This window comes from Miscanthus floridulus, chromosome 19 (genome assembly GCF_019320115.1).
Source record: "Miscanthus floridulus cultivar M001 chromosome 19, ASM1932011v1, whole genome shotgun sequence".
In the NCBI taxonomy this organism is placed as follows: domain Eukaryota; kingdom Viridiplantae; phylum Streptophyta; class Magnoliopsida; order Poales; family Poaceae; genus Miscanthus; species Miscanthus floridulus.
The window spans coordinates 53,530,362-53,557,849 of record NC_089598.1 but is presented as its reverse complement, the minus strand read 5'-3'; the positions used below and the strand labels follow the sequence as shown (position 1 = coordinate 53,557,849).

The 27,488-nt window shown below is 41.8% G+C and overlaps 2 pseudogenes; both read left to right on the top strand.

The window, feature by feature from the left end:
* Nucleotides 1-18,460: 18,460 nt before the first annotated feature.
* LOC136529329 (L-type lectin-domain containing receptor kinase SIT2-like) lies at nucleotides 18,461-20,747 on the top strand (annotated as a pseudogene).
* Nucleotides 20,748-21,848: 1,101 nt separating this feature from the next.
* Nucleotides 21,849-24,904, top strand: LOC136528599 (L-type lectin-domain containing receptor kinase SIT2-like; annotated as a pseudogene).
* The last annotated feature ends 2,584 nt before the right edge of the window (nucleotides 24,905-27,488 follow it).

Genomic DNA, 27,488 nt, shown 5'->3' with positions numbered 1-27,488 from the left:
AGATGGCCACGAACAATCACCAACTCGTGCCGATCCTCCACTGCTGCTCCAACCGTCTAGGTGGTGGCAACCACCAAGAGTAACAAATGAAATCCACAGCGCAACACGAATACCAAGTGCCTCTAGATGCAATCACTCAAACAATGCACTTGGATTCTCTCCCAATCTCACAATGATGATGGATCAATGATGGAGATGAGTGGGAGTACTTTGGCTAAGCTCACAAGGTTGCTATGTCAATGAAAATATGCAAGAGTTCTCCCTTGAGCCAGCCATGGGGCTATAAATAGAGCCCCCATCAAATAGAGCCATTATACCCCTTCACTGGGCAAATCGTGGGCCGACCGAACGCTGCAGTCCAACTGACCGGACGCAGCACCGGACGCTCCATTCATGAATACCGAACGCATCTGGTCGGCATACTAGGCGTGTCTGGTAGCCCCAGACTACCACGTGTCCAGTTCAAATCATCATAGCCGTTGCCACGCATACTGCCGATGATCGGATGCTCACATCGGACACAGACACTCAATTGACCGGACGCTCCACCATCGAGTCCGGTCGAGTCCAGTAAGCCACCAGGGCCGACTGGACGCGTTTGGTAGAGACTGACCGGACGCTAAACCTTAGTGTCTGGTCGAGTATAGTAAGCACCCATGGACGACCAGACGCGTCCGGTCACACCAGACCGGACGCTGCCAGCGTCCGATCGACTTCACTACAGAACACTATTTTTCTGAGTCATACCAGACGTGTCTGGTGTGGCGACCAGACATGTCCGGTCGCTGAGTCTACCATCATATACTGGACATGTCTGGTCATCATACCGGACGCGTCCGGTCACTCTGTAACCAGCGCGAGTACCTCCTCTTTGACTCTTTCTTCTTCACCCTTGCTCAAATGTGCCAACAACCAAGTGTATCACCATGTGCACATGTGTTAGCATATTTTCACAAACATTTTCAAGGGTGTTAGCACTCCACTAGATCCTAAATGCATATGCAATGAATTAGAGCATCTAGTGGCACTTTGATAACTGAATTTCGATACTAGTTTCACTCCTCTTAATAGTACAGCTATCTATCCTAAATGTGATCACACTCACTAAGTGTCTTGATCACTAAAACAAAATGGCTCCTACATTTTATACCTTTGCCTTGAGCCTTTTGTTTTTCTCTTTCTTCTTTTCCAAGTTTAAACATTTGGCCATCACCATGCCATCACCATTGTCATGATCTTCGCCATTGCTTCATCACTTGGAGTAGTGCTACCTATCTTATAATCATCTTGATAAACTAGGTTAGCACTTATGGTTTCATCAATTATCCAAAACCAAACTAGAGCTTTCATCTGGGCGATAGGTTAGCTCAGTAGCATCATCTTCATTCATTTGCTCTAGGAGCTCAGGGACTTTGGCTCAGGGACCAGCCTAGTTTTTGGGTATGTCTCATGTTTCTTCTGGCTGTCTTGCCCCAACACCCTGAGCACCAGTAGTCATGGCACTCGGCTCGGTGTCCTACTTAGCATCGTCGATGTCGATTGGGTGAAGTTCCTCGGTCGACGCTTCCCTGCAACATGATGTCATATCATCAATACTTCCACTTTGGTTATGCTTGGACTAAGTCTGGGGCACAGACACTTACTCATTGGATCACCTGCGTGCAGCTCTAAATGGCTAGGGCTTGTTGGAGCTCCCCTATCCTTTAGTTGCTGGCACAAATCTTGAGAACACCGGAGGTGGCCGGTTTGCCTCCGACATTTCTGACCTCGCCGCGGTGGCTCTCTCGATCGAAGCCCCTCGTCTAAGCTTGGGGACTACACCCTACGATCAGTGTTGGAGCGGTCATCCTCACAGCTTGTTGCCACAGCATCTCGCCTACATCTTCATCATCATCCGACCAGTCCGCAATAACTTGTTGGCATGCCAAAGGCTCTCTAATCGAGATTCCACCACTCTTGCGTGGTGGCAGAGTGTTTAGTTTTTTCTTCTTCTCCATCGGCTCTGCTCGGGCTGGTTGTTTCCCATGCGACAGTTGCCGATGCCTGGGAGGTTTCTCAACCATGTCCTCGGATGAGGATGATGAGCTGCTCTCCGAAGGAGGACCGGTCGGAGCTTGGGTTGCATGGGCATCTATGCCCTTCGGCCAGGTCCCATCTGACATGTTGAAGACATACATAGCATGATCTTGTCCACAAGTTTTCAAGAAGATGTTTCAACAACAACAAGATTTGACATTACAAGGACTGCCAACGGTACACTCTTACCAGTGGTGGTGGATTCATGATGCTGTATGCCACTTGCTGCCCCGTGTTGCTTAGTTTGGTGTTACTTGAAATGAGCTCCAGGAGGTGAATATAGGCGTCACCCTTATTTATCTTCTTGGGGGCTTCTAGAGCGGTATCTTCATCACCTGTATATTCATACACGAGGTGGAACCTCTCCTTGATTGGCTAGATCCGGTGTACGATGAAGTTGATGGCTACACCAACTTCGTTAAGATTACTACACATCTGACCTAGAATTTGCAGAAGCTCATCAACCTAGGTCATCTTTGAACTGATCAGTCTTGCTGACTAGTTTGCGCTTAGCACTGCTAAATGGTCAATGTCGACTGATAGGCTCGGTTCAGCATTTCAAATATAGAACCACTTAACATTCCATCCCTTTAATGACGTGTTGAGAGGCACTTGTATGTATTCCTTCACCATGCCATCCCTCAGCTACAGATAAACTCCACCAACCACTTTGGGGGACCCATATCCAAGGAAGGGTTTGAGGCAGAAGAAATAGCGAAAGAGGTTGAAGTGCGGAGCGATTCTGACGAATGCTTTGCACAGATTGATGAAGAGGGAGATATGAAGAATGTTGTTGGGATGGAGATGGCAAAGGTTAATGCCATAATAGCCAAGAAGCTTTCGTAGGAAAGGATGCATAGGAATCCCAAATCCATGAACGAAATAAGCCTCGAATACAACAAGTCCATTGGTATTGGGGGTTGGGAATGGTTCACCTACAGCAGGGCGCCATCCTGTGGTTACTTGATCTTGAAGGATGGCTTCGAACACCATTTCTTCTAGGGTCTTCTGGGTGATGGTAGATCTGACCCACTCCTGGTCATGGCGGACCTCACCGGTATTCTCCGTCGCCTCCCTCCCTGACTTCTTTGGGCTCGAGCGGCTGCATTTCTTCCCACCCCTCGCCATGGATCGGATCTGATTAGATTTGGTTATGCTCAGATTCGATTGAGGAGGCACTGTGGTTGTAATGTGACTGTAGCAGGGTGTGCGAAGCACCAAGTATTTTGCGGTCGCAAGGAAGAAGATGCGCTAGGAGGAATGAGGGACGTGCGTCGTGGCGGGTAGATTCGTATGGTTCGACCCCGATCCTTCACCTTCAGGGTTTTTGGGAAACCGCATTGACTCCGCTATGTTGTTCGCACCCCTCCAACTTCTTCGTCAATGGTTATTAGGCTAGTTTAATGGGCCTCTGGGCATACTGAATAGCTTAGTCTGCTTTGTCGGTTTACCTCTCCAATTTTGCCCTGATATAGTGCTAACCACTCTCCAATTTTCTCCAATGGTAAAGTGCTAAACACTCTCCATTTTTTTCTCTATTTTTAAGTGCTAAGCACTCTCCAAATTTCACCACAGTCAAGTGCTAAGCACTCTCCAAATTTCACCACGGTCAAGTGCTAAGCACTCTCCAATTTCACCCTAATATAGTGCTAAGCATTCTCCAATTTCTCCCTGATATAGTGCTAAGCACTCTCCATTTTCCCCATGGTATAATGCTAAGCACTCTCCATTTTTATCTATTTTTAAGTGCTAAGCACTCTTCAAATTTTGCCATGGTCAAGTGCTAAGCACTCTCTAATTTCACCCTGATATAGTGTTAAGACTCTCCAATTTCTCCATGGTATAGTGCTAAGCACTCTCCATTTTCTCTATGGTATAGTGCTAAGCACTCTCTATTTTTTCTCTATTTTTAAGTGCTAAGCACTCTCCAAATTTCACGACGGTCAAGTGCTAAGCACTCACCAAATTTCACCACAGTCAAGTGCTACGCACTCTCCAATTTTGCCCTGATATTGTGCTAAGCACTCTCCAATTTTCTCCAACGGTAAAGTGCTAAGCACTCTCTATTTTTTTCTCTATTTTTAAGTGCTAAGCACTCTCCAAATTTTGCCACAGTCAAGTGCTAAGCACTCTCTAATTTCACCCTGATATAGTACTAAGACTCCAATTTCTCCATGGTATAGTGCTAAGCACTCTCCATTTTCTCCCCGGTATAGTGCTAAGCACTCTCCATTTTTTCTCTATTTTTAAGTGCTAAGCACTCTCCAAATTTCGCCATGGTCAAGTGCTAAGCACTCTCCAAATTTTGCCATAGTCAAGTGCTAAGCACTCTCCAATTTTGCCCTAATATAGTGCTAAGCACTCTCCATTTTCTTCATAGTTTAAGTGCTAAGCACTCTCTATTTTTTCTTCATTTTTAAGTGCTTAGCACTCTCTAAATTTTACTCTAATGTCTAGTGCTAAGCACGGGGATTTCATCCTCTTCACTTGTTTCTTTGATCCTGCTACAAGATGCTACTCTATCCTACAGCAGGTTCGGGGACTAAGTGTGTACACTTCACCTAGCAGTGAGTGTACTATTTTTCCTCTTACTGGTCTTTAGCTAAGCTAGGGGACTAGCTGTGTGCTCGGCTAAACTGGGACTCAGTTATTCTGATTAACTGATCGTTGTACTTCTTTGATCCTAACACCAGGTGCATTCTTCACCTACTGTCAGGCTCAGGGACTACAATGTATACATTGCACCTTGCGATGCTTGTATCAAATTTAACGGTTGGCTAAGTTCATGTTTTCTTTCTTAGTCATTGATATTCTTTGATCCCGACACCAGGTGTCTTCTTCACCTACTGTTAGGCTTAGGGACTAAAATGTATACATTGCACCTTGCGGCGCATGTATCAATACTAACATCCTCTTTGACTAATGTAACACCCCAAAATTTGAATTTTCGGAAATAGAGCTAAAATTATTTAATTTGGAATTTATGTGCACATGAAAACATTGAAAAATAAAAATTTTCATTAATTTAAAATTTATTATAAGGTTTAGAAACATGTTTGAGCATACATGCCCCTACATTTGATTTATTTGGTTAAGTGGTTTTGATTGAAAATTTAAAATGGTTCAAATTGCTTTTGGAAAAAAATTAGAAATGGCTTTGAAGTAAAAGAAAAGAGGGGAAAAGAAAATTTGAAAAATAAAAGAGTTTAAAAAGTTGTAAAATTTATTTTTAGAAAACTTAATAAAATTTGCTCATTTTTATTTGGATTGAAAAGTGTATTTGAAAACCATATTCAAATTTGACTTGTATTTGAATTGGGTTTTGAAATATGAAAAGAAAATAGAAAAGGAAAAGAAGAAAACTCTCTCCTTTTCGGTTTCTGGCCCAGCCGGCCGATTCTCCTGCTCCTGACGGCCCAAGCCGTGGCTCGGCCCAGCGTTGCCTATCGCTCCCCTCTCCTCTCTCTCTGCCAGCTCCGCCGCACGCTTCCGGCCTAGTAGGCCCGGCAACGCCGCTCCTTTCCTTCTATCCCACGCAGTCACCAACAGGCAGGTCCCGGCTGTCAGCCTCTTTTCCCTTCTTCCCCACCATGCCCAACTCAGACTCCTCCGCCGCTGCACCGAGTATCCGCATCCATCCCGTCACCGCCTTGCCTTGCGCCTCAAGTAGCCCGGCCTCATAAATACCGAAGCCAAGCACGCGCCGCCCTCGCCTAACCTAATTGCAAGCCACTGCATCGCTCGAGCACCCGCAGCCACACCGCAACCTAGCGTTGCCATCCGCCATCCGCTTCACCAAGCACAGCGCCGCCTCCACTTGCTCCGCGCTACCGAGATCCGCCGTAGTAAGTTCGTCGTGCCTCCCTCTCTCCGCTCATGCCCTTCCCATTGTAAATCGCGCCCGGAATCACTATTCCGGCGAGCTCGCTTGCTAGTGTATTTTTCGGATGTGTTTTCTTCTTTTGAAAGCGTAGTTTCTTCGGTTTAGATCCAAAATATGTTTTCATCTATTTACAGTTTTGCCACTAATTTTGTTTTAGCCATAAAATATTTGTTTTAACTCTGATTTGATCCGTTCAACTTGCATTAGATTCATATTTACGTTGTCTACGTGTACATACTACTGTTCAATATGTTCTCAACTTTTAAAATTTAAGGTTAGATTTAATCTATTATTTTAATAAAGGAAATCTTGTTTAATTCATATCTTCTATGTTTTAGCTCTGAATTGACCGTTCAAGTTGTGCTAGATTCAGCGCAACGAGATCTATGCATTAGTAACAATGTTTATCATGGCACTATTTCTAGAATTTTATATTAAAAATTTAATTTAAATAATAACTATGCAACTGGATTTTATAAATAAAATATGATTTGTTTTACTTTAGTTTTATAATTCAAATCTAACTTTGACTTAATTCAATTTATATATGCTTTTATATAGATAAAACACCTAAAGCTTATAGTTTTATATTTTCTCTTATGAGTAGATCTTTCGGTAGCCGTTTCTTTCAAACTGTAGCTCCGATTAGCATGCCTCTCGCGTTTGTGTGTTCGTAGCGATGCGTAGAATCGTGTTTCAAACTCTTTTACTTATTTTTCTATGATTGGTGTAATGTTCTAATTTAGATCTATTGTTTGCTTCATATATGATTGCATGGATGTTTGTGTGGTGCTATATGATCATGTCTAGTCGGTGAGGTATACGTGTTGATCAAGAAGAAAAAGAAGAAGAACGTTGAAGATTAAAGCTTACCGAAGGATCGGTGTTTTAAGGCAAGAATAGCATGGGACCATCCTTGTTACCTATTCACCTTTAATCACTTAATTCATATTGCTTGTGTCTATCTTGACTACCACTAAGGATATCCTAGTCTTTTGTACTTGTACCTTGACTCCTATAGGATATGCATTGGGTAGCTTTGCTAGTGCTCAACTACAACCATGATCTCGTAACTTGACTAATGGATTATGCAATAAACATTAAAAGATGCTTTGTAGCAACCTGGAATCAGGGGGCTAGAGCATTGGGTTGTTTTTATGGTGCTCTAGATTCCTCTCCCTAAAGACTTATCTGTAAGTGATCATCTGGGACTTATAGTATAACTGTGAGGGCTACATGGCTCTGGCTTTAGCTCAGTATGAGGACCTTTTCTATCTTGTTATAGGTTACCTTTATTGGCATAAGAATGGCTTGATGAATCGGGTATATTGCGTTCTCTGTCTCCTTGAGTATAGGTTGCGCGTCATTGTGCCATCGAGAATGAGGGCTCTATATCTGTTTGCCGAGTGAATCTAATGGCCCTAACTTGTTAGACGAACCTTTGAAAGGCTTCATAGTGAACCCTGCCGACCTTCCTTGGTAGTGGGTCAAGAGGTTGGCCACCTCAAGCGAAAGGGTAAATCACGACTCACGGTGAAACTGTACAACCTCTGCAAAGTGTAAAACTAGTATATCAGCCGTGCTCATGGCCACGAGCGGCCTTAGAACATTTACGGAATAGATGATCACTAATGGTTAATGATGATGAACACATATGATACTAATGATAAAGATGCTCACTAATGATTACTGTTTATGCTATTCATTATTCATGTGTACCTGATCATATGTTTATATGGGCTTGTGATAAACTTGTTGCTACTCCTGTGCTAAAATTGTGACAATTAAAAGCTAATCATAGTAAACCAGTGTCAGCCTTTTGAGTCTCATGAACCCCATGTTATATTTGTTGAGTACGACATGTACTTACACTTGTTTTACTTTTTAAATCTTTAGAAAAATCCTGGATGGGTACCAGATTGCTAGAGTTTGGAGGAATTAGGCTTGTGATCAACCAGTCAGTTGTCCCTATAGATTTGGAGTCTTTGCCTGAAGATCAGAGTTGTCTTTCCGCTATCTATACTCTGAGGTTATATTTTTTTATACTAATGCGTTATGTATTTAAGCATTATCTATTGATATTACCTTTATTTGTAGCTATATGTGAGATTTGACTTCCTGGGCTCACATATGGTGTGTATCTGATTTTGTCCTTAAAACCAGGTGCTACAAAGTGGTATTAGAGCAATGCTGACTATAGGACACAAGACTAGTTAGAACTGGATGTTTTAGCATGCTTTCATCTCTGCTTACTTCTTGCTTTCCTCTCTAACCTTGTTATTTGCTAAAAGTTATGCTCATTTCGGTCTCTGTTCTATTATGAAAACCTTGTCTCTATTCTAAATCCTCCCACTTCGTCCAAGTAGATGGGTTGTAATGAGGAGACCACCAGCATCAGGGGTCAGGAGGACCAAGCTACGTTGTCCTTGATTGCATTCGACAAGGAGAAGCTTTTAGCTATGCAACAACAAGTACTAGAAGGAATGACTCAACATAGGAGTTCTCCACAGTGCTTGCCACAAGGTCAAACCAACATACCAAAGGGACCAGTGAAGAGACAAGTGGCAAAAGCTTGGAAGAAGATGAAGTCCAATGAAGGTGTTCATAGTAAGACGCTTGGAAGTAAGGATCCATGTTAATGCTGCAAGCATTATGGTTTTCCCTGTCTTCAAAACAAGCCAACTAAGAAGGAAGTCAAGGTGAACCCAAATTGTGAGGTCAATGTGGATAAGAAGAGGAAGGCGATCTCACCAGAGCTAGAATTGGGAAGCAATCAACATTCGAGTTCTATTATATTGTTACATCCAGCTCTAATCCCTAGTCAGATAAACTCATATTCTAAAGAGTCAGAAGTTTCTCAAGCTAAGATTACTCCACTCTTTCGACATGAGGTATGCATGTATGGGTGGACAATCACCTATAAGGAGTTTCAACCCCGAAAGATCAAGCGAGCTAGGAAGCGGTCTAGTCCAACAAAGATGAACCTTCAGAGTCAGCAAGCTGACCATACTCTAAGCAACAATTCTATGGAGTATGACATCACAAAAGATCTAGCTAAGAGAAAGTGTGATCATTACCAGCAGGAAGGACATTATGTTAAACTTTGCCCACAGAAGAATCAACAATTGTACTAGGGAAGTGGCCAGAGTCAGATCACTACAAAGTTGCTACCAGAAAGTGTCAGTGATACCTAACCCGAAAGAAGCATTCAGTGAGAGTGACGAATGAAGAAGTCATGCTAGACTACCCAAGATCCTTAGTTAAGGAATAGGAGTTTGTGCCCTTTATGTAATAAAAATGTTAGTATCGCAAGACGAGTCAATGATTGAGATTGCACCTTTACTGCTTTGTTAAATTGTCATTAGGCTTATGATTGTTTTGAATCTTTGTAATGATTGCAATGATCTTGTTGGGTGTTCCCACAATTTTATTTAGTTTATAGGCCTAAGGCATAAGGATTAATGAAATAAATAGTCGGGTTTTGGTTTTCTCCTGTTCTGTCTTTTTGGAGCAGCCTGTCCTCTTTGGTTTATATCTCTATTCATGGACAACCAAAAATCATGGAAAAATTCTGGATAATAGTAGACTTCGATATCTTTCTGTGACCGCAAGAACCGCCCTCATATTTGGTCATGGAGTTATGAAAATCACAAGATGATGCAACCACCCTCATATTTGTTTTGGTCATGGAATTAGGCTTGTGATCAACCAGTCAGTTGTCCCTGTGGATTTGGAGTCTTCGCCTGAAGATTAGAGTTGCCTTTCCGCTGTCTATACTCTGAGGTTATATTCTTTATACTAATACGTTATGTATTTAAGCATTGTCTATTGATATTACCTTTATTTGTAGCTATATGTGATATTTGACTTCCTGGGCTTTCATATGGTGTGTATCTGGTTTTGTCCTTAAAACCGGGTGCTACAACTAAGTCATGGATGATGATCATCTGATTTCACCAACGAAGCCTAAGTGTGTACACTTCACCTAAGGTGGAGAATTTTTTAAATTTTAAACTTGAGCTCCTTACATCCTTCTGGCAAGCCTTACTTGAGTATGTTCGAGGCCTATTGACCAGTTAAACTGGTCGGCACTTTATTTTGTTGATCGGATTACTAGTTAAACTAGTCAGATTATCAGTCAAACTGGTCGGCACTTCATTTTGTTCATTGGATTACCAGTTAAACTAGTCAGATTGCTAGATTAACTATTTGACTCCAAGTTAAACTGCTCAGACCTGCTCAAGACAATGTTGCTCAGCGGATACAAGGCGCTCGGGGACTAGCTATGGGGGGTATAACCCTAGGTACCCATGACAATGGACATGGGCTGCACCACCAGGGGAGGTCCAGCCCATAAGATCAAGGCCTATGGTGCTCGGCTCTGGTCGGTGTGTACCATAAGGCAATCAGAAGACATCTTGGTGATGAAGGAAGATCTGTTCGGATATGATAGATATCGTATTCCTTGTAAATACTTACCATATAGCCGAATAGATCTAGACCTAAACCGACCGGTAACCCTACCCTCTAGGCTATATAAGGCGGGTAGAGAGCCCCTTTGAATGCATCTCATATTCAATACAATCCGCAAAAGACACAGGACGTAGGGTATTACGTCAATCAGACGACCTAAACCTATCTAAATCGTTGTCTCTGCGTCTGTGTCACCATCCGGTTTCTATTACGCGCACCTCCACCAATCATCTACTATTGTGGGTATACCCCTCGGTAAACTACCGACTAGATTTCATCGATAATAAGGCATGTTTAGGTCGATTATTTAGGTCGTTTACTTAGCTTGATTGTTAGGTTGGTTAAAGATTGTGTTAGTCAGTTAAAGTTTAGGTTGCAAGTGTAATAAAGTGCCTTATGATATCAATGAAATCTTATTGCCATTATCTGCTCTCTATTCTTTTGTATATGTGTTTGTCTCCACATGTTGTGCATAAAGCTAGACAGGAAAGAAGTGTGGGGGAAGCACACCACGACAACGAAACAAGATTCGATTGAGAAAATCATGAATTTCAGAAAGCAACGGAACAAGAACCACGCTCGTCGAAGTTGGACCAGAATGGGCACGAGAGTGGGCCGCCTGGCCATCCCTATGGGTCGGCCGGCCTAGCCCAGCTTCGCCTTGCCTCGTGTTTTGTCCATGGTCAAGTTTGAGTTTCGTATGATCTATTTTCGCATATCTAGCTTTTTGTTTCAAACCGAATTGAAAATCCTTTGATAAACAACTTTAAAACTTGAAGAAAGATTATTTCAGTCATGACTTAAGGACAGACTCACATAACTCTTTTCCTAGAAGTCTCGCTACTATTGGGAACTTATTAATAGGGACCCCATGATACTTAAGTTGTTGAGAAAAGAGATATAGTAGAATAATGAGAATTTGATTCTTGATGTCTCGTTATTGGAGAATTTTATTTCAAAATTTTAAAAATAAAATAGCTACACCTATCTTTTATGGTAAGCAATGCCCTACCAAAACCAAATATGATAGACTAGGAAAACCTTCTACATATACTACTTGTTACTACATTAAGTTTGGTCAAACCTTGTGACCATTTTTGAGAAATTTATCATACTCTCAAGATCAAGGTCACGTACACTCTACATATATCTGCTGCTCCTACACTGTGGGTACGCAAAAATATATTTTTCTTTCACTCAAAAATGTTATACTCCTACACTAGAAATAGACAGAAAAATATGTTTGTTAGGATAAATGCTCCAAGTTCTTGCAAATACCTCTCTTAAAAAAGTTTCAATTATAGAAGAAGAGGCATGGACTATGCAAAAGTTATTCATAAAAAAGAGTTGAAAGGAAAAGAATGAACAAGTGTCCGAGATATTTAAAACAATGGGTACTCTGATGCCCGCCTGAAAGAAAAAAAAAGATGAATAAGATAGCCCATATTTTCTTGCATAAGTGTTTTAAAGTTTCAAACAAGAGAGATATGTTTCAAGGAGCATAGTAGAATTAGGTTAGCCACCATATATATATCCACACACATGCACATCTTGATCTAAGAGTATGATATTTTTCTCCTTAGATCCTTGTTTTGACTTCACAATATATGCAATGCAAGTATGTTCTCATATTTATCCCTACCTGAGCTCCACATAAGCTTTTTAAAAGTAGAAGGCAAAAACATCAATGACTTGGTAAGAATCCAAAAATACTATATATATTGAGAGATTTGAGAGTGCCACAAAAGGAGAAGATAAGCTATGTTTTGTTTTCAAAAATCTTAAAATGGTTCTCCAATTGACTTGACTAAAGAAAGATGGTGATCTATTTCAAGCTGTTCCATTCTTCAACCGCCCAAAGTTTCATGGTAGACATATTGAATCATGCAATGCATGTATGACTGGGAATGGTTTTATGTTGATGTCTTGTCCTAAGGTTATGTCTTAAGTAATCCATCCTTTTATCGAGGACAAGTCAAAGTATAAGTGTGGGGGAGTTGTTGACGGTAGTTAATGTCAATTATAAACTGCCAATATACCATGCATAAATAACTAAAATGGATAATCAATAGACTTAGGGGTTTAAACTGACGATTTCCATGGGTTTTTGTGAATCTGTGTTTTCAGCAGGATTTAATCAGAAAACCATCAAGGAGGACCTATTCGTCAAAGGAAATCACGTTAATACGCAATGGTACCTGTGTGGGAAGACTCTAGAAGACTCCAAAAGGCAATCCACTAAAGCAGGACATGTGACCATGACATGTGGGGCGGGCTGGCAATACTATCAGGCCAGCCAGCCTATGGGCCCCACCTGGCAGCCCCTCCTCGCTACGTCAGTTCTCCGCCGCCTTAAGGATTGCATCTACGATGTTCTTTTAAGTCGGTTTGATCTGAGGGTCCAGAATTATTGTACCCCCTATATATATCTGCATGTACCCCCTCCTCCAAGTAGATCATGAAACCCTAGAAACCAGGAGCCACAATTCATATCCTCTTTATCAGGATCAAAGCTAGCAATCAAGAGAAGATTAGTCCTCCAAGTTAGGATCTAGTCTTGTATTAGAAATAGAGAGATAGAGTGTGAGGGGAGAGTTTGGAGGAGTTCTAGCCTGTCGGTGCTCTCTCTATGGCTTGTACACTAGCGGAATCAAGTTCTTCTTGAGCTTGCTTGAAAGATTTCTCTAGTAATCAACTTCTAATTCAAGTAAGTATCATTGTTTATATTGTTCTTCAGGTTTGCGACTCTTTTGAGTACTTTAATCCTTGTCGCTCCTGGGTTAAAGTAGTATTTGTAGTGTAAGCGTCGTGCTTAAACTTAGTTACTCATGGATATACCCTATATTCCGGATTGGTGGTAGCTCGCGAGGATGACTCTTATAACCTCGTTGAATCCTTTATAGTCCACCTCCCGTTTGTAGGCCGAGCAGGACTTTGTTACTATAGGAAACACACTTTGCCTGTGTTTTTATTAGTAATATCCCCAAAATTAAACAATAGAAGATATAGCTTATCGAAGTTAGAACTAGAAGACCTTAGCAATCTCCTTTATACTCCTGTTATCTTAAGTCTTGTTGCTACTCCGGGTTAAGTTAGACTTAGTTATTCTCACACACATTTCCTTGAGTTCGATATTCTAGAATACTTTCTGGTGAAGTGCTACATCGGTATCCGTGCGCTTACAGATTATTCTGTGTGCGTTAATATATACCAACAAGGACACAATGCTTAAGTCAACATGTGCAACCAAGTGCTCAATCTTACACAAAAGCATCCTCAAAATTTAGCCAAGACAGCCAGCTCAAAACCTCCTTACACCTTTGCTGTCTAGCTAAGTGCGGTAGTGCCATACCAGAGGCGCGGCTATGCCGCAGAGCGGCACTGCTGTGACTTATCTGACCGTTGGGACCATGAGAGGTATTTATACCTCTCCCCTTCCCTCACAACGGTCCTCTTCTTCGCCTCTTCATTTAGACCGACATAGAATATACTGTGCTCACTCTCTCTCTCTCCTCCATTGGTGCCCTAGAGCTCTCAAGCTTTTTCCTTTTATTTCCCCATCAATTCTTGAGAGAAAAAGATACTAAACTCAAATAGAGAGCAGATCCACTTATTCTCCAACTCTAAAGAGCACTTGGTTCACGTTTTGGCTGGCGGTTGTGTTTGTTACTCTTGGAGCTTGGCTCCTAGCCGGCTAAAGCATCATCCGTGGAGCTTGCCAACTTGTGTGGCAGCCCTAGGAGGTTTGTAATCCGCTCTTGAAGTTAGTAAACTCACCCCTCATCTTAAGAGTTAAGTCTGTTGACTTGAGAACGAGGAAGGGTTGTAAAGCCCTAAGCCTTGGTGATTAACCTCAACAATGCGGACTTAGGCAAGTCTTAGTGGCGAGCTGAACCACGGGATAAATCATCGTGTCACTATGTGCTTGATTTCTTCACTTGCATTTCATATTGTGTTAAGCTGATTTTTAGGGTTTGTGGGCGATCTACATGTGTGTGACCTTACTATCACTTCTAGTTGTCGATCTGTGATCCCCTGCATCCATACATAGTTTTTGAACTGTGCTTCGAAGTTGTCTATAGGTGTGGTAGTGCCACTGTTCTAACCCAATAGTGCCGCTGTGTGGCAGTGCCTCGGGTCGAATTTGACAGTTATTCAAGTTTTATTTTAATAGGCCTATTCGCCCTCCTCTAGGCTAACCAGTGATGCTACACGTTGAAACTATGAACCGACAATGACACCCCTGTCGTGATTAATAGTTCTAGCATAGTGGCTTAAAACGGCCACCAAGACTTATATTAAAACTTTGAGGACTAAATAGCTCCGGAGAAGTTACGTGGGTACTAGATGATGCTCCTCTATTTAGGCCCCGTTTAGATCCAAAAATTTTTGATTTTGGCTACTGTAGCACTTTCGTTTGTATTTGACAATTAGTGTCTAATTATGAACTAATTAGGTTCAAAAGTTTCGTCTCGCGATTTCTCACCCAACTGTGCAATTAGTTTTTTTTCGTCTACATTTAGTACTCCATGCATGTGCCGAAAAATTCACATATACTGTGTCCCTTAAAGTCTCAATGGCACTATATCAAAAAAAAAAAATTCCCCCTCCAGACGTCTCTATGGCACTATTTCCCAAAAGGTGTGGTCGAGTCCGACCTTTTCTCTTTTTTTTTTCTGGCCGTAGTTTTCTATTCCCACGAGTGGCGTGTGCAGCCAGGCCAGGAGCCGCTGCCCATATCTCCTGTGCCACACCCAAGGGAAAAAAGGGTAGGAGTGAGGAGGGGAGGTTTCGCCGCTGCTGCCGCCGTCATCGGTGCCGTCCGTGGTGCCCGTTCTTCCTCCCGCAAAACCGTTTAGGATCTATCTCATGTCTTGGCTATCCCATCGATCTCTTGCTTCTCTTGCTGTCCGTGAGGGCTTTGCCATGGCATAGATCGGAACAGCAATACGTTCGTAGCGGCGAGGGTCGCTGTGAGTTGGAGATGACGAGAAGGTCAAGAGAAGGGGAGGAAGGAATAGTCGCCGGGAGTTTCGGCGTCGTGCTCGCTGTGGTTTCCCTAGGTGAGAATGCAAATATTAATCCCCTTCTTTTGATCAAGTTTTCTGGATTAAAGCGCTTGTTCGGATGGGGTTTAGTGGAGTAATTTTCAAAATCAATTTCGTCCATATTATGAAATTTCTGTCAGAATGAGCAGTCCCTGTTCATCGTTATGTTTGGGCATCTTAGAGGCTTTAATAAATTTTGGGCCTGTAGACAAAGTTGTAGAGGACTTCAATATCTTTCTCTGGACACCAAGAACACCATTATAGCACCTATAGTTTTGGGGATATCGATGTTACAAGTTGACTGTTTTTTCAGCAAGGAGAATTTGGACAGTTTTGGATCTAAGCAGTGTTTGGACATCGTAATGGAAGAATTTAATCTTTTGATATGAACAAAAGTTGTAGAAGTTTTGTTAAGCTTTCCAGATTGGTAAATTTTATATATTTTTGAATTAGTATATCTCCAGTTATGAATTTTTGAAGTTTGATGTACTGTTTTGGACGTCAGAAATATTCAGTTAAGTTCCATGGTTAATTACACCATCTTGGAGACATCTGATGCGAAACATTACAATACAAAAGTCGTATATAACTGAGTTTTACATAATGCGGTTAATTTTGGGAGTTTTTGGATATGTGGTATAAAGTCTACGAAAAAGAGAAGAGTTAGTGCTGCTGTCATGATCGTTAGCGCAAACGGTAGATGGTTAAATGTCGGGTTTGGGGTGCTCTGGTGTGTTTTTGTTGTTGTACTTGTTTGTATGTTTGTGCTTGTACTGAGTATTGCTTGTATCAGGTGGTAGCACTTCAGAACATCGCTAGTGCTTTTGATCTCCTTCGGTAAAGAGGCAATTGAATGTAGCGGTGGTTTGCTACCGTTTTGGCTTGTTATTTTCATCGCCTACAGCTTATTGTCTATAAGAATATCATACCACTAATATCCAAACCTTGTGACCTTGGTTTATTTAATCTTATTTAATTGTGGTCTTATTTATTTATTCATGGTGATGTTATTATTCTATATTGGTATATGTGGTTAGCCCACAACCCTGTAGATGAAGTTGAAGTATCATTGATGGTGTATGTTAATTTTATTGTAGCATGCCAAGTGCATTGCATCATTCATTTGCATTGGAAGTTATGTCGTTGACCTATGGTCACGACCGTAACGGTAGCATCGTGGGATGCTCCACACGTTGTTGGGTGTGCAGGCAGGAGACATTTTGCATTGCATTCATATGCATTCATGAAGAATATTAAAGTGATATATCTATGTTTTTATGAAGCTCATCATCTAGCTATGTTCCAAGTTGGAGGTCTCTCATTTTATTTTGATATCATGTCAAGTGAAAACTCTATGTTAAATTGATGTTTAATTCAACTTGTGATTTAAATGGCTAGTCAAAACAAGTTTGCTTGCTGAGATGTTTCATCTCACCCTTGCTTTACTCAATCCAGGTACTTGATGCTTGCTCAGAAGGGAAGGGGATTAGCTACATGTCACACACTTCTTTATTTAGAGGCTTCGTGTCTTAATTCATAATAATTTGGTTATGTTCTTTAGACTTAATTGAGAGTGAATGTTTAAAGTGTGGATGTTAAGCTTATTCTTGTTGGAGCATCTCATGGTGCCAGGATGTTCATTAATGCTAGTTTGGTTCTTTTGGTTATATGTATATCTTGCTTCCGCGTTGTTTTTAAATACAAAGGAAGTGCTGCCAAAATCTTTATTGGCGATGTGTGGCTATTGTTGGTGATGTTTAGTAGCATCCCGGGTGTCTGTGGATTCCGGGGTGTTACACTATACCAAACCATCAGGGCTCTAGAAATTGTTTTCACACCCATATCAAGGATACTACAACCTTGTTCACAAAATTATTGGTTTTTACCCGTTTTGTTTCTTTTGCTCAACTTTGATAGCCACCATCAATCTTTGGCGAGCAAGGCTCTTTCCAAAAGGATAGTTGTTTGACTATGAGAAAGACTCTGACCAAAAAGGACAGTTTGACTATTAGTAGCCACTAGCCATCATTGAAAATTCAATGGATTGAAAGAAACACATTAACAAATCCATGATTTATGATATGGTATATCCTAGAATTTTATGCATATTCATATGTAATGAAAACTTCATTTTTGGCAATGTAACTTGTACCAAGTCAGTCTCATACAGAAATTTTGGGGTTTCTCACCTTTCTGGTGTTCTTTGATTGGTGGATGAGAGTTAATAATCTGGTTACTGGTGAAATTAATCACAGCCTCAATTCACTGATAGTATTCACAGCTTGGAAGTTGTGGCATCCAACTAGTACTAAGACAAATCTTTGAAGAGGCACACCTTTGGGGCCTTACAGGCACTAGAGGTCTTGCCCACTTAGAGGTCGCTAAAAGATATTAAACTTGTGATTTTATTGGGTAGGGTCGTGGTTTGATGTAAAAAGCGCGTTTATTTCTTGTGTTACTTATCTACTTAATGTAATGATATGTAGCTCTCCCATGTATTCGTGAAAAAGAAATACCACCTACAAGTTGTGTGGCCACACTACAAAATTATGAGCTTTCAATGTGCCAAACAGAGTGCATATTGTATATACTAATAAATAATACTAAATATAAAAACACCATTGGTTCCATGCACTAATATATTTTGAGACCAAACCATCAGGGCTCTAGAAATTTTGTTGATATGCATACCAAGGATGCCACATCCTTGTTCAGAAAATTATTGAGCTTTGCTAGTTTGTTTCTTTTGCTCAACTTTGATAGCCACCCAAATCAGCCAAGGCCAGCTTATCAGCCGACTTTAATACCAGCTGAACAAGCCCGACAGTTTGACTATGACAAAGACTCCTACCAAAAACGACAGTTTGACTATTAATAGCCACCATTGAAAATTTTGAAAGAAACATTTTTATCAAATCCATGATATGATGTGTCCTGGAACATTATGCATATTTCCCATGAGTCAGCCACCTCAATTTTATTGTCATATGTAACAAAAACTTCATTTTTAGCAATGCAAATTGGTACCAAGTCAGTCTCATGCAGAAGTTCTGGATAAGTAGTACCTACAAGTTGCGTGACCACACTGCAAAATTAAGAGCCGCCAATGTGCCAAACAGAGTGCATTCAAGCTTGCCACTGCAAACCACAGCGCATGATCAATGGAGAAGAAGGGAACAGACATGCCTAACGAGAATATTATGTTGTTCAGCCTGCTCGTAGGCCTTAGTATTGCTGGATTTAGTACTGGAGAAGACCAGTTCGTCTACACCCGCTTCACTAGCAGCAACCTCACCCTCGATGGTGGAGCAACTGTCACGCCGAGTGGCCTCCTTGAGCTAACCAATGGCTCCGTTCGGCAGAAAGGCCATGGATTCCACCCTAGTTCACTGCTCTTCTATGATTCAGCTAGTGGTGCAGTGCAGTCTTTCTTTGTATCCTTTGTGTTTGCCATCCTCTCTACATATCCTGAGAGTGGCCATGGCCTTGCCTTCTTCATTGCGCCAAACAAGAATTTCTTAGGTTCATTCCCAACCCAGTACTTGGGCCTCTTCAATGATCAGACCAATGGGACCCAAACAGCCACATCTTTGCAATTGAGCTCGACACTGTCCAAAATTATGACCTACAAGACATCAACAACAACCATATTGGCATCAATATCAATAGTCTTCGCTCCATTCAATCCTATGATGCAGGCTACTATGATGATAAAAGTGGTTTGTTCAGAAATTTGGCACTCAATAGCAATGAGATGATGCGAGTGTGGGTGAACTACAACAGAGAAACCACACAGATCAATGCAGTGGCGGATCCAAAGGGGGGGCTAGGGGGGCTCCAGCCCCCCTAATGACTTGATTTCAAGCCTAATCACTGTAGTAAAAGCTTGATTTCACCATTAAATCTTCATGCAAATCAACATCTCCATTGTTTTAGCTCCCCCTTATCCCGCATCGTGCATCCGCCACTGGATCAATGTGACCATAGCTCCCCACAATGTTACAAAACCAGTGAGGCCACTGCTGTCTACTACCTACAATCTCTCAACAGTTATCGCTAATCCAGCGTATATTGGTTTCTCATCCTCAACAGGCTCTGTTAGTGGACAACACTATCTGCTTGGTTGGAGTTTTGGCATCAACAATCCTGCTCCACCAATCGACATTACCAAGCTGCTAGAGCTACCTCATCTTGGTCAAAAGGCTCAGTCAAAAGCATTACAGATAACTCTGCCAATAACAATTCTGGTTCTCCTCCTTGCTGCAACCATTATTATTTTTTTATTCGTGCGGAGGAATCTAAGATATGCTGAACTACGTGAAGATTGGGAGGTTGAGTATGGGCCTCACAGGTTCTCATACAAGGATTTATTTGATGCCACAGGAGGATTTAGAGATGATAACCTGTTAGGTACATGAGGGTTTGGTATGGTATATAAGGGGATTCTCCCTGTATCCAGACTGAATGTTGCTGTGAAGAGGGTGTCACATGACTCAAAACAAGGCATAAAGGAGTTTATAGCAGAGATTGTTAGCATCGGCCATCTTCAACATCGTAACCTTGTGCCGTTATTGGGATACTGCCGGCGGAGAGGCGAGCTCCTCTTAGTGTATGATTACATGCCCAATGGAAGCCTTGGCAAGTACTTGTATGGTAAAGAGGGGAAGCCTACTTTAGATTGGATTCAAAGGTTCCGAATAATCAAAGGAGTAGCATCTGGTTTACTGTACCTTCATGAGTGTGAGAAAGTCATCATACATCATGACATTAAGGCAAGCAATGTGCTCATCGGCAATGAGATCAATGGGAGGATAGGTGATTTTGGTCTCGCAAAATTGTATGACCATGGCACTGACCCAGAAGCCACACATGTGGTTGGCACCATAGGATACCTAGCTCCAGAGCTAGCACGAACTGGCAGGGCAACCCCTCTAACAGATGTATTTGCTTTTGGTATATTCATTCTTGAGGTCACATGTGGCCAAAGGCCTATCAAGCAAAATACTGAAGGTAGACAGGTAATGTTAGTTGACTGGGTGCTGGAACATTGGCATAAAGGATCACTTACTGATACAGTGGACATCAAAATTCAAGGTGAATATGATATTGATGAGGCATGTCTAGCACTGAAGCTAGGATTGTTATGCTCCCACCCATTCACTAGTGCAAGGCCAAAGATGAGGCAAGTCATGCAGTACCTCAACAAAGAAATGCCAATACTAGAGTTAACACCAAACCTAAGCTTTTCCATGCTAGCCTTGATGTAGAATGATGAGTTCATAATGCACTGTCCATCGGAAATAGGCTTTGGCACAATATCTACCATCTCAGGAGGTAGATGACTAGATGAGATGAGGCTTGACAGTGCACATGGTCTTCAATGTTTGCATGCATACATAGCCAATGATCCATAAAGATGAAGTAAACTCTATAAATAGAGTCGCTTAACATTTGTTTTTTTATTTATGATCTTCCTTTGTCTGCTTTATACTAAATTACCCCATTGTTTGTGTGCTCATTAAATTCATATTTGTGATTCTCGAATTATATTGAATCTCATTTTCATTCATAAATGTATCCATTTCTTATCATTCAAAAAAAATTCCATATAACTGGACAAGATTTCTCCAAGACAACGAGAAAATACATCACAGTCGCAGACGTAGTCAATGAAACCAAGGAAAGTGACTGCATTGATGGTAACGACTCAATCAGAGCATTTCTTGAGATGGAAGTGGGACATGTAGATGGACAGAAAGGGATTTGTGGTCCAGAACTTGACTTGAGAAACACACTAGATCATAACATAATATGTACTTTGCACTAATATTTGAGATTAAGCGCTCCCCTTAAGTCTTATGAACCATAAGTCCATAACCACATACCATACGAGGTGTGGAATTGAGATAATGTATAAATCATTCTTACAGATTATAAAATCATATGAGGGTAACTTGTAAATTCAACATACTAAAAAAAAGTCGAATATTCATATTTGTTATGTAAAACTAGAAGACAGACCAGCGAGGCAACGAACAGCAGCTGAGTTGTTGGATTAAGGGTATGTTTGTGTAGGACCATAGGACTATGGATATATTTGTATTAAATAGCACGAAAAGAAAAGAATGAATGTATGCAACAAGATATCAATAGAGATATAAAAGCATCAGGTTAGGGTACTGGAATTATGGGGACCCACTATACTATTCATATTACTGGTATAATTACCAGTCCAGGACACTGCCTCTTAAGTTCAGAACATTATTGCTTTTCTAAATATTAGACTACTTAGTGTTCGCCCAGATTGTTTCGTCCATTGAACCTCAATAGCCTCAATCTTTGGCCAGGCCTGCAAGACCGTAACCAAAATGACGCTTGACTATGTAAACACCAATGAAATATTGACTGAATGAAACAAATGTTTAATGAATCAATAATCTGACATGTACATGAATATTGTTGACAGATACCAGTGCCAATAAGGCATCTGGTTATTAAGTGATACATACATAGTCCATGGCAGAACTGATTCATATCATACATCAAAAAGTATGAACAAGTTGTATTTTTCGCATAATAAATTTCTTTCGACCATATTAACTGGCCAATATCTAGATAAACTAAACACGGGGAGCAGATATGACAGACACAGACATGGTCAGTGAGATCAGTGGAAATTGAAAGCAGTGATTGTAAATTCAACAAAAATCCTAGCACAGCATGCATTTCTTGACATATTCCTAATAACTGGGACATATAGACAATGGACAAGGAAATTTCATTCTCAAAAAATTGTTCCAAGAGACAGAAATACTTGATCCTAGACATGTTGATCAACCTAATGAACAAGCACATGACCACTATGTAAGCTATGAAAATCAACTATGAAAGTAGTGTTGGGATTTTTTGGTAGTTCAAATTACTTTTGACCAATCAACTTTTTCATTGAAAGTCAGGTCTTAATGTATTAGTTAAACTAAAAGACGTGATAGCTACCCATCCATAAAAAAAGACTGTACCTGCTCTGCAGGTAGCAAGAACCAAGAGAGCCTACACTAGTACATTCAGAGAAAAAAGTCCTCACAATATGAAACTTTCAAAGAAAATGTAAGAAAAAATCAACATGTCAAAGTATCCAGCAAATGTTTGAACCTGAACAAATAGCTAATTGTACTAATTCAACATCCACTGACAGTGACTCTCTTATTGAATACCATAGGTGTTGGAAGAAAAGTAAACACTAAACACCTTACCAGTTCAATTCCACTATATATTAGTGACAAATTGAGACCTAGAGGTAGACGACAACTGCAAACCCCCAAGTAGCTTACAAAATACTTTGCTCTTGCATCTTTCTTGAATTACCACAAGTTACACCCATGCCTAAAAGAAACATAAGTGGCTCATTCTATGCCAACTTTTCTACCTTTCTAGTTTCAACCTTACATCCTTCATCATCGCTGATGATCAATTCATCTACTCCAGAACCCAAAAAAAATTCATCTACTCCAGCTTCAGAGAAGCAAATATCAGCCTAGATGACACTGCCACAATCAAACCTGATGGAATCCTTCAGCTAACCAACGGTAGCTTTAATCTCAAAGGCCATGCATTCTACCCAACTCCTCTGCACTTCCGCAAGTCACCTGGTGGAAATGTGAAATCCTTCTCAGTCAGCTTCATCTTCAGCATCCTCTGCCTACCCTGACAAGAGTGCAGATGGCATGGCCTTCTTAGTCACAACAAACAAGAATTTCTCTGGTGCATTTCTAGCCCAGTACTTAGGACTCCTCAATGATCAGAACAATGGCAATGCAAGCAACCATATCTTTGCAGTTGAGCTTGACACCATACAAAACAGTGAGTTCAAGGATATCAACGACAACCACATTGGCATTAATATTAATAGTCTCCACTCCATACAATCCCAGGGTGCTGGTTTCTATGACGACAAAAATGGTATGTTCAAGAACATGTCACTCATTAGTCGTGAGGTGATGCAGGTGTGGGTGGAATATGATGGAGGGACCACATAGATCGATGTAACCTTGGCTCCCATTAAAATGGCTAAACCTAATAGGCCACTAGTCTCAGCCATCTACAATCTCTCAATAGTTCTCACAAATACCGCATACGTTGGATTCTCATCTTCAACTGGAGTAATTAACTCAAAATATTGCTAGCTTCGTTGGAGTTTCAGTATGGGCAATACAACTCTAGAGATTGACATCACCAAGCTGCCAAAGTTACCTCGTGTCGGTTCTAGGTCACCATCAAAGGTCCTGATGACCGTTCTTCCAACAGCCATTGCATCATTCATCTTTGTTACTGGAACCGCCTTCATTTTACTTGCACGGAGGAAATTGCAAATAATGAGCTACTGGAAGATTGGGAGGTTGAGTTTGGGCCACATTGGTTCACATACAAAGATTTGTTCCTTGCCACTGAAGGATTTAAGAATAAGAATGTGCTGGGTGCAGGAGGATTTGGGAAGGTGTATAAAGGCATACTTCCAACATCTAAATTAGAAATTGTAGTGAAGAGGTTGTCACATGACTCAAAGCAAGGAACAAAAGAGTTCATCACTGAGATTGTTAGCATTGGCCACCTTCGACACCGAAATCTCGTGCAGTTACTAGGCTATTGCAGGCGAAAAAGTGAACTTCTTTTGGTATATGACTACATGCCAAATGGTAGTCTTGACAAGTTCCTATATTGTGAACATGACAAACCTTCACTGGATTGGGCTACAAGATTTCACATCATAAAAGGAGCTACATGTCGCTTGCTATACCTTCATGAGAAGTGGGACAAAGTTGTAATCCACCGAGACATCAAAGCAAGCAATGTGCTTCTTGATAGCAAATTCAATGGACGGCTATGAGACTTTGGCCTTGCAAAGTCATATAACCATGGCACAGACCCACAGACCACACGTGTGGTTGGCACCATGGGTTACCTGGCCCCAGAATTGGTACGCATGGGTAAGGCATCCCCACTTACAGATGTGTTTGCCTTTGGCACATTCCTTCTTGAAGTGACATGTGGGCATAGGCCTGTTAAGCAAAATGAGCTAGGTGAGCGTATTATGTTGGTTGATTGGGTACTTGACCATTGGCAGAAAGGATCATTGGTGGAGACAATAGACAAGAGGCTAGAAGGTAACTGCAACATAGATGCGGCACGCCTGGTTTTAAAACTTGGGCTCTTGTGCTCACAACCATTTGCTAGTGCAAGGCCTAGTATGCATCTTGTAATTCAATACCTTAATGGTGACATGCAGTTGCCAGAGTTCACACCATCAGATATAAGCATCAGCATGCTAGCCTTTATGGAAAATAGGGGATTCGATCCTTCCTTGATTTCATACCCACAGCTGGCAATGAGTGTTGGCACAATGTCAAGCCTCTCAGGTGGAAGGTAAAAATGATTTGTGGTCATTAATCAGAGCTATAGTAGGTTTTTTTTGAACATTGCATGGGGTGATATCTATTATTGCACATTTGAGAATTAAAATTTTTGGGTGTGTTTGATTTGAGGAACCATCTCATGTTAGGTTTGATCTCCCACCAGTTAGGCCCAACGGCCTTTTTGGGCCTTGTTAGGGCGCCCAACCCTACATGATTGGTGGGCCCCCGTCGCACAGCGCTATAAAGGAAAGGTGGGGGCCGGGGCTCGCAGTACGAGGTTCACCGCGCCGCCAGTCACCCCACCGACATCCTAACCCTAGACCTGATCTTGAGAAGGGGCGCTGCCAGCAACGGGAAGCACCACCGACGCCGGCAACGCCACCTCGACGCACACGCCACCGCCGAGGACGCCACAACGCCGACTCCTCCCTCTCCACCGAACGTCGCTGCCGGCGCACAGATGGTGTCCGTCAATGAGACCCCGGCCGGAGCTTCCACCACTACGGCTTTCGATGGTTTGCCACATCTCACTCCCCTTCTCTCTGCCTCTCATGTAAATCCCAAACACCTATTCTATTCCTATTCTACTACTATGTATCCCGATCTGATGAATATGACTAAAACAAAACTTCAACAATGGTACCGGAGCCACGGTTCGACAAGAAATCAGATCGGGGTAAGAAAGGAAATGAAACCGACCGATCTGATGCGGATTGGGAAAAGAAAATAGAAAGAAAACCCTAGACCCAAATCCGAAAGAGGGAAGAAGGGGAAGAAGAAAGAAAGGAGGGTCGAAACCCTAACCCTAACCCTAGTTTCCTATTCGGATGAACGAAAAAGAAAAGAAATCCAAAAATACAGAAAATCGAATCGGCAAAAATCGAACCCTAACCCTAATTTTTCCCCATCCCCACCATGGGTTAATCCCAGTAGAGAGAAAGGACGGGGAAGAAGGTAAAAAGGGGGCGGACTCACCGTCACCGGCGTGGGAGAAGAAGCGCCGATTCGGCTCACTGCTCACTGGGCTCGGCCAAGGGGCGCCGCGGCTAGGCCGCTCGACGGTGGCATGCTCACCCGTTAGGGAGCACGCGCGCCGGTGAGGGGGCCGGTGACGGCGCCCTAGAGCACCCGTTCCTTCGCTCTCGGTTGCGGCTCGTTGCTGCGGCTGAAGAGAGATGAGAGAGAGCGGCGAAGAAGAGAGAGAAAGGGAAGGGACGAATGCGCTAGGGTTTTTTAGGGCACCGGCCACGGCGACATTTTGATCCGCGCGAAACGGACGCTCGGCCGTCGGATCAAGACGGACGGTCGAGATTCGCTGGGCCAACTCGAGGCCCAGGCGGGAGTGCGCTGCCGAGGCACTTTGCCGACCTAGGCCCAGGTTGCGGCCTGGGTGCGGCCTAGGCGAGCGTGCGGATGCTGGGCCATCTTGGGCCGCTGCAGCGCGCGCTGCTGGCCGAGCCGCGCTGCTGGGCGAGCTGGGCCACGCTGGCCTGAAATGAAAGAAGAAGAAAATCTTCTTATTTTTTTCAGGAGCAATTTTAATGCATATTTTTGATGAATTTGAATGATTTTGATACAATTTTTTGTGCAAATTTTATCCAACGATATTTTGCTCAGAAAACAGTGAATTTTTTTAGTGCTTCTGGAAAATAATAATATGAAAAGATTATTAATGTTTCCGCTGTGCATGATAATTATTGTTCTCTTTGATTAAATTTGAACCAACGGGATAATTTAATTTTAAGAGAAATGAATTTCTAATAATTTTGATGCGATTATGATATTGTTATTTTCTGACCAACGTTGTTAATAACAATATTATAATTTTTGATCCATGAGAAATTGTGCATTAATTTTACTTCTGCCCAACGGTGATGTAAAATGTTTGCATGGATGAATTATAAGTTTTAATTTGACCAACATTGAGTTAAAGCATGAAATTTTATGTATAAATGTTTCTTACTTACTCTGGTGTGATTTCAGGAGGCAAATGCATTGTAAACATTGCCAACATCCCGACACTCAACGGAATCAATCACCGTGTGTGGTGGGAGAAGTATGAATTGTAACTTGCGTTGGGAGAGGTCGATTTTGCCATCACCTCACCATGTCCTACTGAGCCAGAGGACCCGGTGAGAGGTGACAATGAATCTGACGCTGATTTCGCTGCTCGAAAGCGTGATCATGCTGAAATAAGAATGAAATATGACCTTGAACATCGGTAATGGACTCTCTCCAACCGCAAGTGCCTGTTGGTAGCCAAAGCTACCATAGAAGAACAGATAAGGGGCTCAATCCCTGAATGTGCTACTGCCAAAGAATATCTTGAGAAAATCAAGAGTCGGTTTACTGGGTCTATCAAGGCCACAGCAAGTTCACTGATTAAGAAGCTTGTGAATGAGAAATTCACTGGTGGTAGCATAAGAGAGCACATTTTGAAGATGAACACTATGGCATCTAAGCTAAAAGAAATGAATTTGAAGGAGGAGGATTTCCTGATTCATTTGATTTTTGCTTCTTTGCCAAAAGAATATGACACCTTCATTGTGAACTATAATATGCAGCCTAAAAGATGGGGCATAGAAAGACTCATCTCAA